Source organism: Schistocerca piceifrons, chromosome 9, assembly GCF_021461385.2.
Source record: "Schistocerca piceifrons isolate TAMUIC-IGC-003096 chromosome 9, iqSchPice1.1, whole genome shotgun sequence".
Lineage (NCBI taxonomy): Eukaryota > Metazoa > Arthropoda > Insecta > Orthoptera > Acrididae > Schistocerca > Schistocerca piceifrons.
In genome coordinates, this window is record NC_060146.1 from 135,556,564 (window position 1) to 135,571,544 (window position 14,981).

Below are 14,981 nucleotides of genomic sequence, written 5' to 3' on the forward strand. Positions count from 1 at the left end.
CTCTGCAAGAGAGGCGCTCTGCATCGCGGTGTAGCTTGCTCGCCAGGTTTCGAGAGGGTGCGTTTCTGGATGAGGTATCGAATATATTGCTTCCCCCTACATATACCTCCCGAGGAGATCACGAATGTAAAATTAGGGAGATTAGAGCGCGCACGGAGGCTTTCAGACAGTCGTTCTTCCCGCGAACCATACGCGACTGGAACAGGAAAGGGAGGTAATGACAGTGGCACGTAAAGTGCCCCCCGCCACACACCGTTGGGTGGTTTGCGGAGTATAAATGTAGATGTAGATGTAGATGTAGATGTAGAAGGGAATGTCTTCTCGAGGTCTGGGATCTACAAAATTAACTGTAGCGAATGCAAGAGGTTTCATATAGATCAGACGGAACTTAATTTCAGAACCGGATATGAAGAACACCCTAGCTTCACGGAGAGTAGTAATTCCATGGTGGCAACACTTTTCAGAGAGGCCGGCCGGAGTGGTCGAGCGGTTCTAGGCGCTACAGTCTGGAACCTCGCGACCGCTACGGTCGCAGGTTCGAATCCTGCATCGGGCATGGATGTGTTGAAATGTTCAAATGTGTGTGAAATCTTGTGGGACTTAACTGCTAAGGTCATCAGTCGCTAAGCTTACACACTACTTAACCTAAATTATCCTAAGGACAAACACACACACCCATGCCCGAGGGAGGACTCGAACCTCCGCCGGGACAAGCCGCACAGTCCATGACTGCAGCGCCTTAGACCGCTCGATTAATCCCCATGGATGTGTGTGATGTTCTTAGGTTAGTTAGGTTTAAGTAGTTCTAAGTTCTAGATGACTGATGACTTCAGACGTTAAGTCCATTAGTGCTCAGAGCCATTTGAACCATTTGTATCAGAGAGACCGCCTACACTATTTTTGAAGTGAGGGAAACCCTGCAAACACTACCTACAATCAAGGGATGAAGAGTTCTGGATGCACTCGTGGACATGGGCATGGAAGCGAGCATATGAAGTAAGTTCGTAGATATGTGAGTGGATCGAAGACTTCTTAAATAACAGAACACAGTATGTTGTCCTCGACGGTGACGAGGATGAAATGATGATGAGGACAACTCCCCGTTCGCGAGCTGAGGAAAATCTCCTACCCGGGTGGGAATCGAACCCGGGCCCGTTTGCAGGGGAGGCGAACACGTTATCACCCAGCTAAACAGGCAGGCTCTTCATGGCTCTTGCTTCACGACAACGCACGCGCACATTCATGCCTGTTGGTAAGTGACTATGGCACAAAAAAAAGAAATCACCACGCTGCCTCATCATCCGTACTCTCGAGACCTGATCCCTGCGGACTTCTTTTTTAATTTCCAAAGTTGAAAACCCCGTCGAGAAGACGAAGATTTGCAACGAAAGACGAGATAAAAGAAGATTCGCAAACGGAGTTTCGCGCGATCCAGAAATAGGCGTACCAAGAGTAGCAGCAGTGTATCAATTGTGGAGGAGAGTATTTCGAAAGAGATCATGCACAATAAGTAAAACGGCAGAAAAATTTTGTGGAAAAAATTTCGGAAATTTTTGAACACACCTCGTACACGATTCTCATGGAGCCTTACTGACGTGCCGCTGTCCAGCGTCATCTGCTGGCTGATTTTTTGCACTCGTCTTCGCTTTCAATATCTACATTATTCCTTGAAGTAGTGCAAAATTTGGAAATTTGTGGTAAGGTCTGATGAGACGAAACTGCTGAGGTCATCGGTCCCTAAGCTTACACACTACCAAAACTAACTTACGCTAAGGACGACACACACACTCACGCCCGAGGGAGGGCTCGAACCTCCGGCGGAGGGAGCCGCGCGGACCGTGACAAGACGCCTAAGACCGCACGGCTACTCCGCGCGAAGTAGTGCATTTTCAAATGTTAACGAACACTTAGGTCATCCTGGGGCAGATTTGGACTCTGACCACAATCTATTGGTTATGAACTGTAGAATAAAACTGAAGAAACTGCAAAAAGGTGGGAATTTAAGGAGATGGGACCTGGATAAACTGAAAGAACCAGAGGTTGTACAGCGTTTCAGGGAGAGCGTAAGGGAACAATTGACAGGAATGCGGAAAGAAATACAGTAGAAGAAGAATGAGTAGCTTTGAGGAATGAAATAGTGAAGGCAGCAGAGGATCAAGTAGGTAAAAAGACGAGGGCTAGTAGAAATCCATGGGTAACAGAAGAGATACTCAATTTAATTGATGAAAGGAGAAAATATAAAAAGGCAGTAAGTGAAGCAGGCAAAAAGGAATACAAACGTCTCATAAATGAGATCGACAGGAAGTGCAAAGTGGTTAAGCAGGGATGGCTAGAGGACAAATGTAAGGGTGTAGAGGTTTTTCTCACTAGGGTTAAGATAGATACTGCCTACAGGAAAATTAAAGAGACCTTTGGAGAAAAGAGAACCACTTGTATGAATATCAAGAGCTCAGATGGAAACCCAATTCTAAGCAAAGAAGGGAAAGCAGAAAGGTGGAAGGAGTATGTAGAGGGTCTATACAGGGGCGATGTTCTTGAGGACAATATTATGGAAATGGAAGTGGAGGTAGATGAAGATGAAATGGGGGATATGATATTGCGTGAAGAGTTTGACAGAGCACTGAAAGACCTGTCGAAACAAGGCCCCGGGAGTAGACAACATTCCATTAGACTTGAAAGTCTTTTCGGGTTCGCTGCCGGATCCTAAAATCAACTTGACTCGATATTTCGGCGATCCAACTGTTCGCCATCTTCAGGGAATGCTGCTTCTGCTGATGAGTCCCGCTGAGAACTGACGCAAGATTGCAATTCGACGTCCTATATAGGCCACCGTTCAGTACACGGCGCATGCGCCGCCCATCACGGTTTCTGACTTCCAAAACAGGGAGGTGGCGCCGCCCTTAGTGAAACACTGCTGGCAACGATATATCGCAATCAAGGCCGCACCGAAGAACGTTCTGTTTTAATGCGAGATAATACAGGGTTCCACGTTTTACTAAGAGGAAACCCATTGTCCCTGTTGATTAAATTATCAGCCAACCTAATTTCGATCGCCTCTTTATACACGCTATTCCAAAAGCCGGAAATGTTGGCAATTACAACAGTTTCCTCAAATTTCATTTTGTGTCTCTCATTCAGGCAGTGTTCTGCTACGGCCGATTTTTCCGGCTGTTGTAGCCTCGTGTGACGGCGATGTTCCACACACCTGTCATTCACTGTGCGAATAGAACGACCAACGTAAGCTTTCCCACATTGACACGGGATTTTGTACACCCCGGGTTTTCTAAGTCCCAAATCATCCTTCACAGAGCCGAGCAGAGCCCTAATCTTAGAGGGTGGACGGAACACACTCTTAATGTTAAAACTCCTTAAAATTCGTCCAATCTTAAACGATAAGCCTCCAGCATAAGGAAGAAAGGCCACAGATCTATGTTCCTCTTCGGACACCTCCGGAGACGGTCCAAATTCCATAGCCCGACGAATCTGACTCTCAGTGTATCCATTTTCCTTAAAAACAGTCATCAAACGCTCAAGTTCTTGGGTTAAGCTGTCTGCGTCGGAAATGGCATATGCTCTCCGTACCAAAGTCCTCAGGACGCCACTACGTTGGTGTGGTGGATGACAACTCTTAGGGTGCAGATACAAATCTGTGTGTGTCGGCTTTCGGTGAACGCTGTGTCCCAAAGTTCCATCTGGTTTTTTATAAACCATTACGTCTAAAAATGGAAGCATCCCATCATTTTCAACCTCCATAGTAAATTTGATACGGGGATGAAGACAGTTGAAGTGGTCCAAAAACCTGTTAAGAGCATCACGTCCATGCGGCCATACGAACAGAATGACGGAGTGGCTATGGGTAGTCCTTTGTCACCCATAGTCGCCAATTTATTTATGGAGGACTTCGAGGCTATGGCACTGAGGACTTCAGCTTTGCAACCAACGTGCTTCTGGAGATACGTGGACGATACCTTCTTCGTATGGCCGCAGGTCAAAATTTCCTTAAGGTGAAGGTCACGAGCTAACGGGTACAAATCGAGAATTATTCCAAGTATAAACTTCACTTGAACAGCGACAGTAAGCAGTTGGAGGAAACAGCGCGAAATACGTAATGTGAGGAGGGCCATGCGAAAGGCGTTCAGTGAATTCGAAAGTAAAGTTCTATGTACTGACTTGGCAGAAAATCCTAAGAAATTTTGGTCTTATGTCAAAGCGGTAGGTGGATCAAAACAAAATGTCCAGACACTCTGTGACCAAAATGGTACTGAAGCAGAGGATGACAGACTAAAGGCCGAAATACTAAACGACTTTTTCCAAAACTGTTTCACAGAGGAAGACTACACTGTAGTTCCTTCTCTAGATTGTCGCACTGATGACAAAATGGTAGATATCGAAATAGACGACAGAGGGATAGAGAAACAATTAAAATCGCTGGACCTGATGGTATACCAGTTCGATTTTACACAGAGTACGCGAAGGAACTTGCCCCCCTTCTTGTAGCGGTGTACCGTAGGTGTCTAGAAGAGCGTAGCATTCCAAAGGAATGGAAAGGGGAACGGATCGTCCCCGTTTTCAAGAAGGGACGTCGAACAGATGTGCAGAACTATAGACCTATATCTCTAACGTGGATCAGTTGTAGAATTTTGGAACACGTTTTATGATCGAGTATAATGACTTTTGTGCAGACTAGAAATCTACTCTGTAGGAATCAGCATGGGTTTCGAAAAAGACGATTGTGTGAAACCCAGCTCGCGCTGTTCGTCCACGAGACTCAGAGGACCATAGACACGGGTTCCCCGATAGATACCGTCTTTCTTGACTTCCGCAAGGCGTTCGATACGGTTCCCTACAGTCGTTTAATGAACAAAGTAAGAGCATATGGACTATCAGACCAATTGTGTGATTGGATTGAAGAGTTCCTAGATAACAGAACGCAGCGTGTCATTCTCAATGGAGAGAAGTCTTCCGAAGTAAGAGTGATTTCAGGTGTGCCGCAGGGGAGTGTCGTAGGACCGTTTGTAACGCCGGAAATGCATATCATCCTATTTCCATCTATTGTACCATAATTTTTTCCTTATTTTGTTACCTGAAGATATAACATTTCTGTGTCTTTATATATTGTAGTTGTTTTAATATTTGTATATATATATATATACATATATATATATATATATATATATATATATATATATATATATATATATATATGCATTTACGTTGATGTATAATTGGTTTGTTTTGTAAATATTATTTGTATTTTACGCTGGGTCTTGCGTAGGGAAAACTATGCTATCGAACGAATACATCGATAGGTCGTGTGGAGAACCTAAGTGTGTAGGATCTTCGGTAGTGTTAACGCTGTCGCGTGGAGCGCGGGCAGAGAGGGGGAGTGTGGCTGGAGTAGTGCGATTGAGCAGGTGTGTTGTGTGACGCTCCCGCAAGTTGCCGGGCTTTCGGGGTTTGGCAGCATGTAATTGCGATCGACTGGCTATGGTAGTTTCTAGCACGGTGTCGCGGACGGGAAGCATTAGCTGGCACACATCAAGAGCCCGTTTCGCCTGGTGACTGTGTCGAGAAGAAAGCGCGCCAGCATCCAGCTTCTGCAGCAGCGACGGCCGACAATGAGTGACTGTCGCCACCTCCTCGATCAGCGACTTCAAACCTTCAATCAACCAACAAGGAAGACTAAAAGCACGTAAAGTTTCAGAACTGTATGGCAGACCTCAGCTTTTCAAACTGTTCAAATTACAAAATTACAGCAACGTAGCGTGAACCTTTTTGCTCATTGTCCCAATTGCATTCCCTTCCTTTTCCGAAATGAACCCGAATGTCGTTGAAATTCAAACGCCAGCATTAAAGCATTATAATTCGATTTCACTGCTTTAATTTCAAAGTTCAGTTAAAGTAGTCATAACTGGCTACAATATTTAGATTACACAAGCACAAATTAAGAGTGCGAGTTTTGTTACCGTATTTTAGCTTACCTGTGACTGCAGCTCAGCTTGGTACGTACAAAATTCTACTATTGTTAATTGTTAAGAAGCATTTAATTCAAGTTCAAAGTTAAATCTCTTATTTCTAAATTGCGTAGAGTCAAGTTGCTTTTGAAATGATTGTTGAGGTAGTCCAAGACTAACCGTATTTTACCGAATTTCGATGTGCTTCAGAAAGAAAGCTCACTATTAACTTCAGTCACTAAATTAACTTTCGATTTTCCAGGTTTATTAATTCTTTTGCTAAATTAAGTCAGAGTGTAGCGAAATTTATTACTTCTGACAAACTTTCAGTTTTCACACTACACGTGTCAACCTTCAGTTGCCACGCTTCTAGTGCTAATTATATGTGTAATAACCTTTCTTTTTCAGTTACTATAGTAATTGTCCTTAGGACTGGCGACCGTAATTTCCCCCAAATCTCAAATATCTAATTACCGCTAGTTAATTGTTTACGTAATGGCCGCACATTTACTTTCTTTATTAACTTTACCCCTTTTTCAAAATTAATTTCCACCAGTTTCATTTCCATTTTTCCTTTCATTTAGATGTAACCCTTTCCTCCCTCTTTACTGACAGATTAACTTCGGTGACGATTGCTTTCCCAAATTTCCATTAGGTACACGCGGTTTAATTTTTCACTGTCATTAAGGTAGATAAGTGAGGGGGAGGTTACACATTGCTATTCACAATATACATAAATGACCTTGTGGATGACATCGGAAGTTCACTGAGGCTTTTTGCGGATGATGCTGTGGTATATCGAGAGGTTGTAACAATGGAAAATTGTACTGAAATGCAGGAGGATCTGCAGCGAATTGTTGCATGGTGCAGGGAATGGCAATTGAATCTCAATGTAGACAAGTGTAATGTGCTGCGAATACATAGAAAGAAAGATCCCTTATCAGTTAGCTACAATATAGCAGGTCCGCAACTGGAAGCAGTTAATTCCATAAATTATTTGGGAGTATGCATTAGGAGTGATTTAAAATGGAATGATCATATAAAGTTGATCGTCGGTAAAGTAGATGCCAGACTGACATTCATTGGAAGAATCCTAAGGAAATGCAATCCGAAAACAAAGGAAGTAGGCTACAGTACGCTTGTTCGCCCACTGCTTGAATACTGCTCAGCAGTGTGGGATTCGTACCAAGTGGGGTTGATAGAAGAGATAGAGAAGGTCCAACGGAGAGCAGCGCGCTTTGTTACAGGATCATTTAATAATCTCGAAAGCGTTACGGAGATGATAGATAAACTTGAAACACGTATGTATTCATTACCAGCAATGGCGAGGCATGACAGAATCTCTGACCAGAGAGTTATTTATCGTAGTAGCACGTAGCGAGTCGGCAGGAACAGTTGTTGCATGTAGCGACTCGGCAGGAACAGTTGTTGTGTGTAGCGAGTCGGGAGACGTTGTAGTCAGTCGACAGTAGTATCGAGTGGATGGTTGTACTAAGCAGAAGTCGGCATGCGTCGGCGGCGTGCTCTTGTCGCGACTCTGGTCACGGTTCGGGACGATGTATATTGTTATAGAAGGTAAAGACGCAGCTTTGCGCACATCTGGTAATGTATGTTAATTGTAATTAATTTGTTCAAAAAATGCCCCAATAATAATTTTTTTTACAAACTAACTTTTTTAAAGAAAAACATTCATTTCAATTTAAAGAATATTTCCTATGCATTTCCTCCACGAATCAAAATTAAATATACGCCAGCATTGCATGAAGCTATGTAGAAGAATGTAATTAAGTGCAGATATAGATGCAGTTTTTTATTGAGGTAAGAATTTTTGCTTTTTTATTCTGATTACAGGGCCGAAGGTCAGCGCTTCTGTCCTTATAAAATTTATCAGGCTTAATTATTTCTGTTGAGATGTTACATACGGTTCATGGTTTATTATCTAATTAATATTATTGTGGGTTTATGATCAATCATCATTCTTTAATTTTGTAGGGAAGTTAACATTCTGGCACATTTTTATTATCATCATTCATTTATTACATTTTTGCGGGGAGGTTACAAACTGCAGTGGAAGACTCTGCAGGAGAGACGCTCAGTAGCTCGGTACGAGCTTTTGTTGAAGTTTCGAGAACATACCTTCACCGAGGAGTCAAGCAGTATACTGCTCCCTCCTACGTATATCTCGCGGAGAGACCATGAGGATAAAATCAGGGAGATTAGAGCCCACACAGAGGCATACCGACAATCCTTGTTTCCACGAACAATACGAGACTGGAATAGAAGGGAGAACAGATGGAGGTACTCAAGGTACCCTCCGCCACACACTGTCAGGTGGCTTGCGGAGTATGGATGTAGATGTAGATGTAGAAAGTCAGACAGCGGCGAGGGCTGCCGAGCGTACGCACACCAGATGACGTGAAGAGCCCGGCTAAGCAAGCCGACGGGGCGTAAGTAAGCGGGGCCCGACCCTGCGTAGCACGCACGAGCAATGGGCGACAAGAGACTTACTAACGACGGCTCCCCGCAGCACAGATTATTTTAATTAGACGGAATTCCAACACACAGCTGTGCATCAAATAGATACGAGTGTTGTCCAGAAAGTAAGTTCCGATCGGTCGCGAAATGGAAATCACGGTGAAAACCAGAAACGTTTTATTTCGAGCAGTTAGGTACACCTTCCTCCTACTTCGCCTCTCCAACTTTGAGTTTTGTCATAATGTTGTATCTACTTTCCAATATCCTCGTCATAGAAAGCAGCCGCCTGTGCTTTCGGCCAGTTATCTGCACTGGTTTGCAGCTCGTTGTCTGTGGAAAAATTTTGTCTTCATAGCCAGCGGTTCTTGTGAGCAGAGATGAGACTCAGGGGGAGCCAATTGCGGACTGTTTTGTGGGTGATCAAATACTTCTGGTCGGAAACGTTGCAGGAGCGTTCATTGCCCCTGCAGTGTGCGGCCGAGAATTGGCACGACTAAGGAACTGCTCGACAGTAGTGTTATGTGGGCTGCATGACACAGGCGAAATCTCTAACCAGGCCCTCATACTTGGCGGGAGACGCTATTCAATACGCGTCTTTACGTGCTCACTGTTCATTCAAAACTGAAAAGAGCGACGCCACACGATCGACGGGCGTACTAGAGACACTGCCCAACACATCTGTGCAAAGCTTTACCGGATTTTCCCAGTGATTTCCATTTCGCGACAGATCGGAACTTACTTTCTGGACAACCCTCGTGGACAACCCTCGTAAGTCTCAGGGTAGAATTAATTACTTTGAACTCTAACCCAACACCATAAAAGTTAACTGCTTTTTAATAAGTTAACCAAAACATTTAACAAACCAACTACCAATATTTTGAAAAAGTTGTTGCAGCAATAAGAAGGTAATACAAAAAAAATTTAGTGTTCACATTAGTCCATAGCGATTCGGAAAGAACAAATGCTTTCTGGAATGGTCTAAAATTTATCCGAGCGACGTACATAGAACAGACACACCATGTAATATCTTAGACAGCGTAACCTTTATTATTGGCTTCAAAGAAACCAGAACAACAAAAGCAATTTATAAATTGGGAAATAAAAATAGCAAAACAGACACACATTCTGACATGAAGAATTAATCATCTGTGGTAACTGGTAATAACAGAGATTTCGCTGCGCCTCCAATTGAAAATTACAAGATCAATCAACAACATGGCGAATGGACCGCTCAGCACTGGCTCCACGTTCTCTTCACCGATGAGTGTCGCATATCCTTTAACCAGACGATCGTCGGAGACGTGTTTGAAGGCAACCCGGTCAGATTTAAAGCCTTAGACACTGTCCGGCGAGTGCAGCAAGTTGGAGGTCCCCTGCTGTTTCAGGGTGGTATTATGAGGAACCGATGGACGCCGTTGGTGGTCTTCGAAGACGCCGTAACGTCTGTACGGTACGTGAATTCCATCCTCCGACCGATGATGCAACCATATCGGCAGCATACTGGCGAGACATTCGTCTTCATGGACGACAATTCGCGTCCCCATGGTGCACATCGCTCGAGTAGGGTGGCCAGCATGTTCTCCAGACATGAACCCTATCGACATGCCTGGGATACATTGAAAAGAGCTGTTTATGGACGACGTGACCCACCAACGACTCTGAGCGATCTACGTCGATTCGCCGTTGAGGAGTGGGACAATCTGGACCAACAGTGCCTTGTGGATAGTATGTCACGACGAGCACAGGCATACATCAGTGAAATAGAACGTCTCACTGTGAATTAGAGGTACCGGTGTGTACAGTATTCTGGACCTCCACCTCTGAGCGTCTCGCTGTATGGTGGTACAGCATGCAATGTGTGGTTTTCATGACCAATAAAAAGGGCACAAGTGATGTTTATGTTGATCTCCATTCTAATTTTCTGTGGAAGTTCCGGCACCTTCGGAACCGAGGTGAAGCAAAACTTTTTTTGATGTGTGTGTAATTCTCACTGTCTAATTTCATTCACCGACATTACATCATCCTTGTTCTACTTTTACTGATCCCCATTTTTTGTTTATTGTTGTTTTCAGACATTATTAATTTAGCCAGTCTCAAATATTTGATATGTTATAATTTAAGTATGTTAGATTTTAAAAGGTACATCCAATCATATTCATCACACAGAGAACACACACACACACACACACACACACACACACACACACACACACTCTCTCTCTCTCTCTCTCTCTCTCTCTCTCTCTCTCTCTCTCTCTCTCTGTCTCACACACACACACATATACAGGGTGAGTCACCTAACGTTACCACTGGATATATTTCGTAAACCACATCAAATACTGACGAACCGATACCACAGACCGAACCTGAGGAGAGGGGCTAGTGTAATTGTTTAATACAAACCATACAAAAATGCACGAAAGTATGTTTTTTAACACAAACCTACATTTTTTAAAATGAAACCACGTTAGTTTTGTTAGCACATCTGAACATATAAAAAAATACGTAATCAGTGCCGTTTGTTGCATTGTAAAATGTTAATTACATCCAGAGATATTGTAACCTAAAGTAGACGCTTGAAACCTCCGACGTTCAGTTGCGTGTTGTAACAAACACGGGCCACGGTCTGCGAGCAGCATCTGCAAGGACATGTTTACGATGACGACCGTGTTTACGAGTGTGGCTGTAGTGCACTGTTGTGGTTTGGTCTAGCTGTCGCAGTGTCCGCATGTAGCGCTTGCTGCTATTGTTATTCTGCATTCGTCTTCGCACGCAGACCAACTGTAGTAAACCGTGTTACCAGACGTCTGTGACAGTGTAGTGTTGTAGGAACTGTGACCATGGTGTATTCGAACTCTGAAAAGGCGGAGATGATACTCATCTATGGCGAGTGTCGACTAAATGCAGCTGAAGCCTGCAGGGTGTATGCAGAACGGTACCCGGACAGAGAGCATCCAACGTGCCGCACATTGCAAAACATCTACCGCCAACTGTATGCAACAGGTATGGTCGTAGCACGCAAAAGGGTCCGTAACAGGCCCGTCACAGGAGAAGCGGGTGCAGTTGGTGTGTTAGCTGCTGTTGCCATGAACCCACACATGAGTACACGGGACATTGCGAGAGCCGGTGGACTGAGTCAAAGTAGTGTCATGCGTATACTGCATCGTCACCGCTTTCACCCGTTTCATGTGTCGCTACATCAGCAATTACATGGTGATGACTTTAATCATCGAGTGCAATTCTGTCAATGGGCATTAACAGAGAATGTGTTGCAGTTCTACCTGTTTACCGATGAAGCGGGTTTAACAAACCACGGGGCAGTGAATCTACGTAACATGCATTACTGCTCCGTGGACAATCCTCGCTGGCTCAGGCAGGTAGAGCGACAGCGACCGTGGACTGTAAATGTATGGTGCGGAATCATTGGCGACCACCTCATTGGTCCTCACTTCATTGCAGGGGCCCAAACAGCTGCAACATACATCGCGTTTCTACAGAATGATCTGCCAACGTTGCTCGAAAATGTCCCACTGGAAACGCGTCGACGTATGTGGTATTAGCATGATGGTGCACCTGCACATTCCGTAATTAACACTAGGCTGACCCTTGACAGGATGTTCGACGGACGTTTCATAGGACGTGGAGGACGCATAAATTGGCCAGCCCGTTCTCCTGATTTTACATTTCTGGACTTCTTTCTGTGGGGTACGTTAAAGGAGAATGTGTACCGTGATGTGCCTACAGCCCCAGAGGATATGAAACAACGTATTGTGGCAGCCTGCGGCGACATTACACCAGATGTACTGCGGCGTGTACAACATTCATTACGCCAGAGCTTGCAATTGTGTGCAGCAAATGATGGCCACCACATTGAACATCTATTGGCCTGACATGTCTGGACACACTCTATTCCACTCTGTAATTCAAAACGGAAACCACGCGTGTACGTGTACCTCACCCCTCATGGTAATGTACATGTGCGTCAGTGAAAAAGACCAATAAAAAGGTGTTAGCATGCGGACGTAATGTGCTGTTCCAGTCTCTTCTGTACATAAGGTCCATCACCGTTCCCTTTGGGTCCCTACGTTATTCGGTGCTGTCCGATACACACGATCGAACAGCGGAGGAGTGGTACTCAAGCGTCAGCTTTAGTTTACAATATCTCTGGATGTAATTATCATTTTACAATGCAACAAACGGCACTGATTACGTATTTGTTTATATGTTCAAATGTGCTAACAAAACTAACGGGGTTCCATTTAAAAAAACGTAGGTTTGTGTTAAAAAACATACTTCCGTGCATTTTTTTATGGTTTGTATTAACCAATTACACTAGCCCCACTCCTCACGATCGGTCTGTGGAATCGGTTCGTCAGTATTTGATGTGGTTTACGAAATATATCCAGCGGTAATGTTAGGTGACTCACCCTATGCAGATGATAAACGGGCATTCATTGGACAAATATATTATACTAGAACTGGGAACTGACATGTGATTACATTTTCAAGCAATTTGGGTGCATAGATCCTGAGAAATTAGTACCCAGAACAACCACCTCTGGCCGTAATAACGGCCTTGATACGCCTGGGCATTGAGTCAGACAGAACTTGGATGGCTTGTAAAGGTACAGCTGCCCATGCAGCTTCAACACGATACCACAGTTCATCAAGAGTAGTGACTGACGTAATGTGACGAGCCAGTTAGTCGACCACCATTGACCAGACGTTTTCAGTTGGTGAGAGATCTGCCCGAAAGGCCCGTACAGGACCTGCAACATGCGGTCGTGCATTATCCTGCTGAAATGTAGGGTTTCGCAGGGATCGAATGAGGGATAGAGCCACGGCTCGTAACACATCTGAAATGTAACGTCCACTGTTGAACGTGCCGTCAATGCGAATAAGAGGTGACCGAGACGTGTAACCAACGGCACCCCATACCATCACACCGGCTGACACGTCAGTATGGCGCTGACGAATACACGCTTCCAATGTGCGTTCACCGCGTTGTTGCCAAACACGGATGCGACCATCGTGATGCTGTAAACAGAACCTGGATTCATCCGAAAAAATTACGTTTTGCCATTTGTACACCCAGGTTCGTCGCTGAGTACACCATCACAGGCGCACCTGTCTGTGATGCAGCGTCACGGGTAACCGCAGCCATGGTCTCCGAGCTGATAGTCCATGCTGCTGTAAATGTCGTCGAACTGTTAGTGCAGATGGTTGTTGTCTTGCAAACGTCCCCATCTGTAGACTCCGGGATCGAGACGTGGCTGCACGATCCGTTACAGCCATGCGGATAGGATGCCTGTCATCTCGACTGCTAGTGATACGAGGCCTTTGGGATCCAGTACGGCGTTCCGCTTTACCCTCCTGAACCCACCGATTCCATATTCTGCTAACAGTCATCGGATCTCGACCAATGCGAGCAGCAATGTCGCTGTACGATAAACCGCAATCACGATAGGCTACAATCCGACATTTATCAAAGTCGGAAACGCGATGGTACGCATTTCTCCTCCTTACACGAGGCATCACAACGTTTCACCAGGCAACGCCGGTCAACTGCTGTTTGTGTATGAGAAACTGGTTGGAAACTTTCCTCATGTCAGCAAGTTTTAGGTGTCGCCACCGGCGCCAACCTTGTGTGAATGCTCTGAAAATCTAATCATTTGCATATCACAGCATCTCCTTCCTGTCGGTTAAATTTCGCGTCTGTAGCACGTCATCTTCGTGGTGTAGCTATTTTAATGGCCAGTAGTAAGACTCATACAAAATGTTTACAATGGTTTATCAGAACAATTAAACGATGATGCGTTCATCTGCCAAAAAGTGAAATTTATCTCGATGCAGTGCGATTAGTGACGTCACACTGATACGGAGATGATGTCTGCTGCCCGTGGTGTCGCAGTAAGACAGTCGATGTCCTCCTCCGTGTTGCAGTGACATAAGGCCGAATCAACCAACAGGTGTATCGGTGAGAACAGCCCATGGCTCAAGCGGACGTGAAACGTGGCAGCGGGAAACTTTCTGTGCTACACACTATCCATTCCGTTGCTACACACTATCCATTGCGTGAAACCGCTCCTCCAATTCTTTTTGCGTCTCTGGCAGAATTGCAATGTCATCAGCAAATCTGCAAGTCACTGTTACTTCTGCCAGAAAATTAATTCGGTTTCCAAGTTTTCTCCTTTGTTTCCTGAACAGCTTGCTCAGTGTTCAAAGTGAATAACATCAGGGGTAGGCCACAGCCGTGACTCACTCCCATCTCAGCCACTGATTTCCATTAAGGTATTTCGACTCTTACAACTGCAGTGTGGTTTGTGTGTTACGAAGTCTCTTTTGAATGTATGTAACACGTGTGTAGACTCATGTCATCTTGCTCGGATAGGAATGCACAAGTCATATTTTAAGGTCAAATCTTTTGTGAAGTATTTTAGAGGAATAAAGCTAGACCCACTGAAGATGACACATAGGTGTCCAAACATGTATACATCAATAATAAATGAAAAATGTTTTGTTAAAGGTGTAATTTTAATAACAAATGTAGTC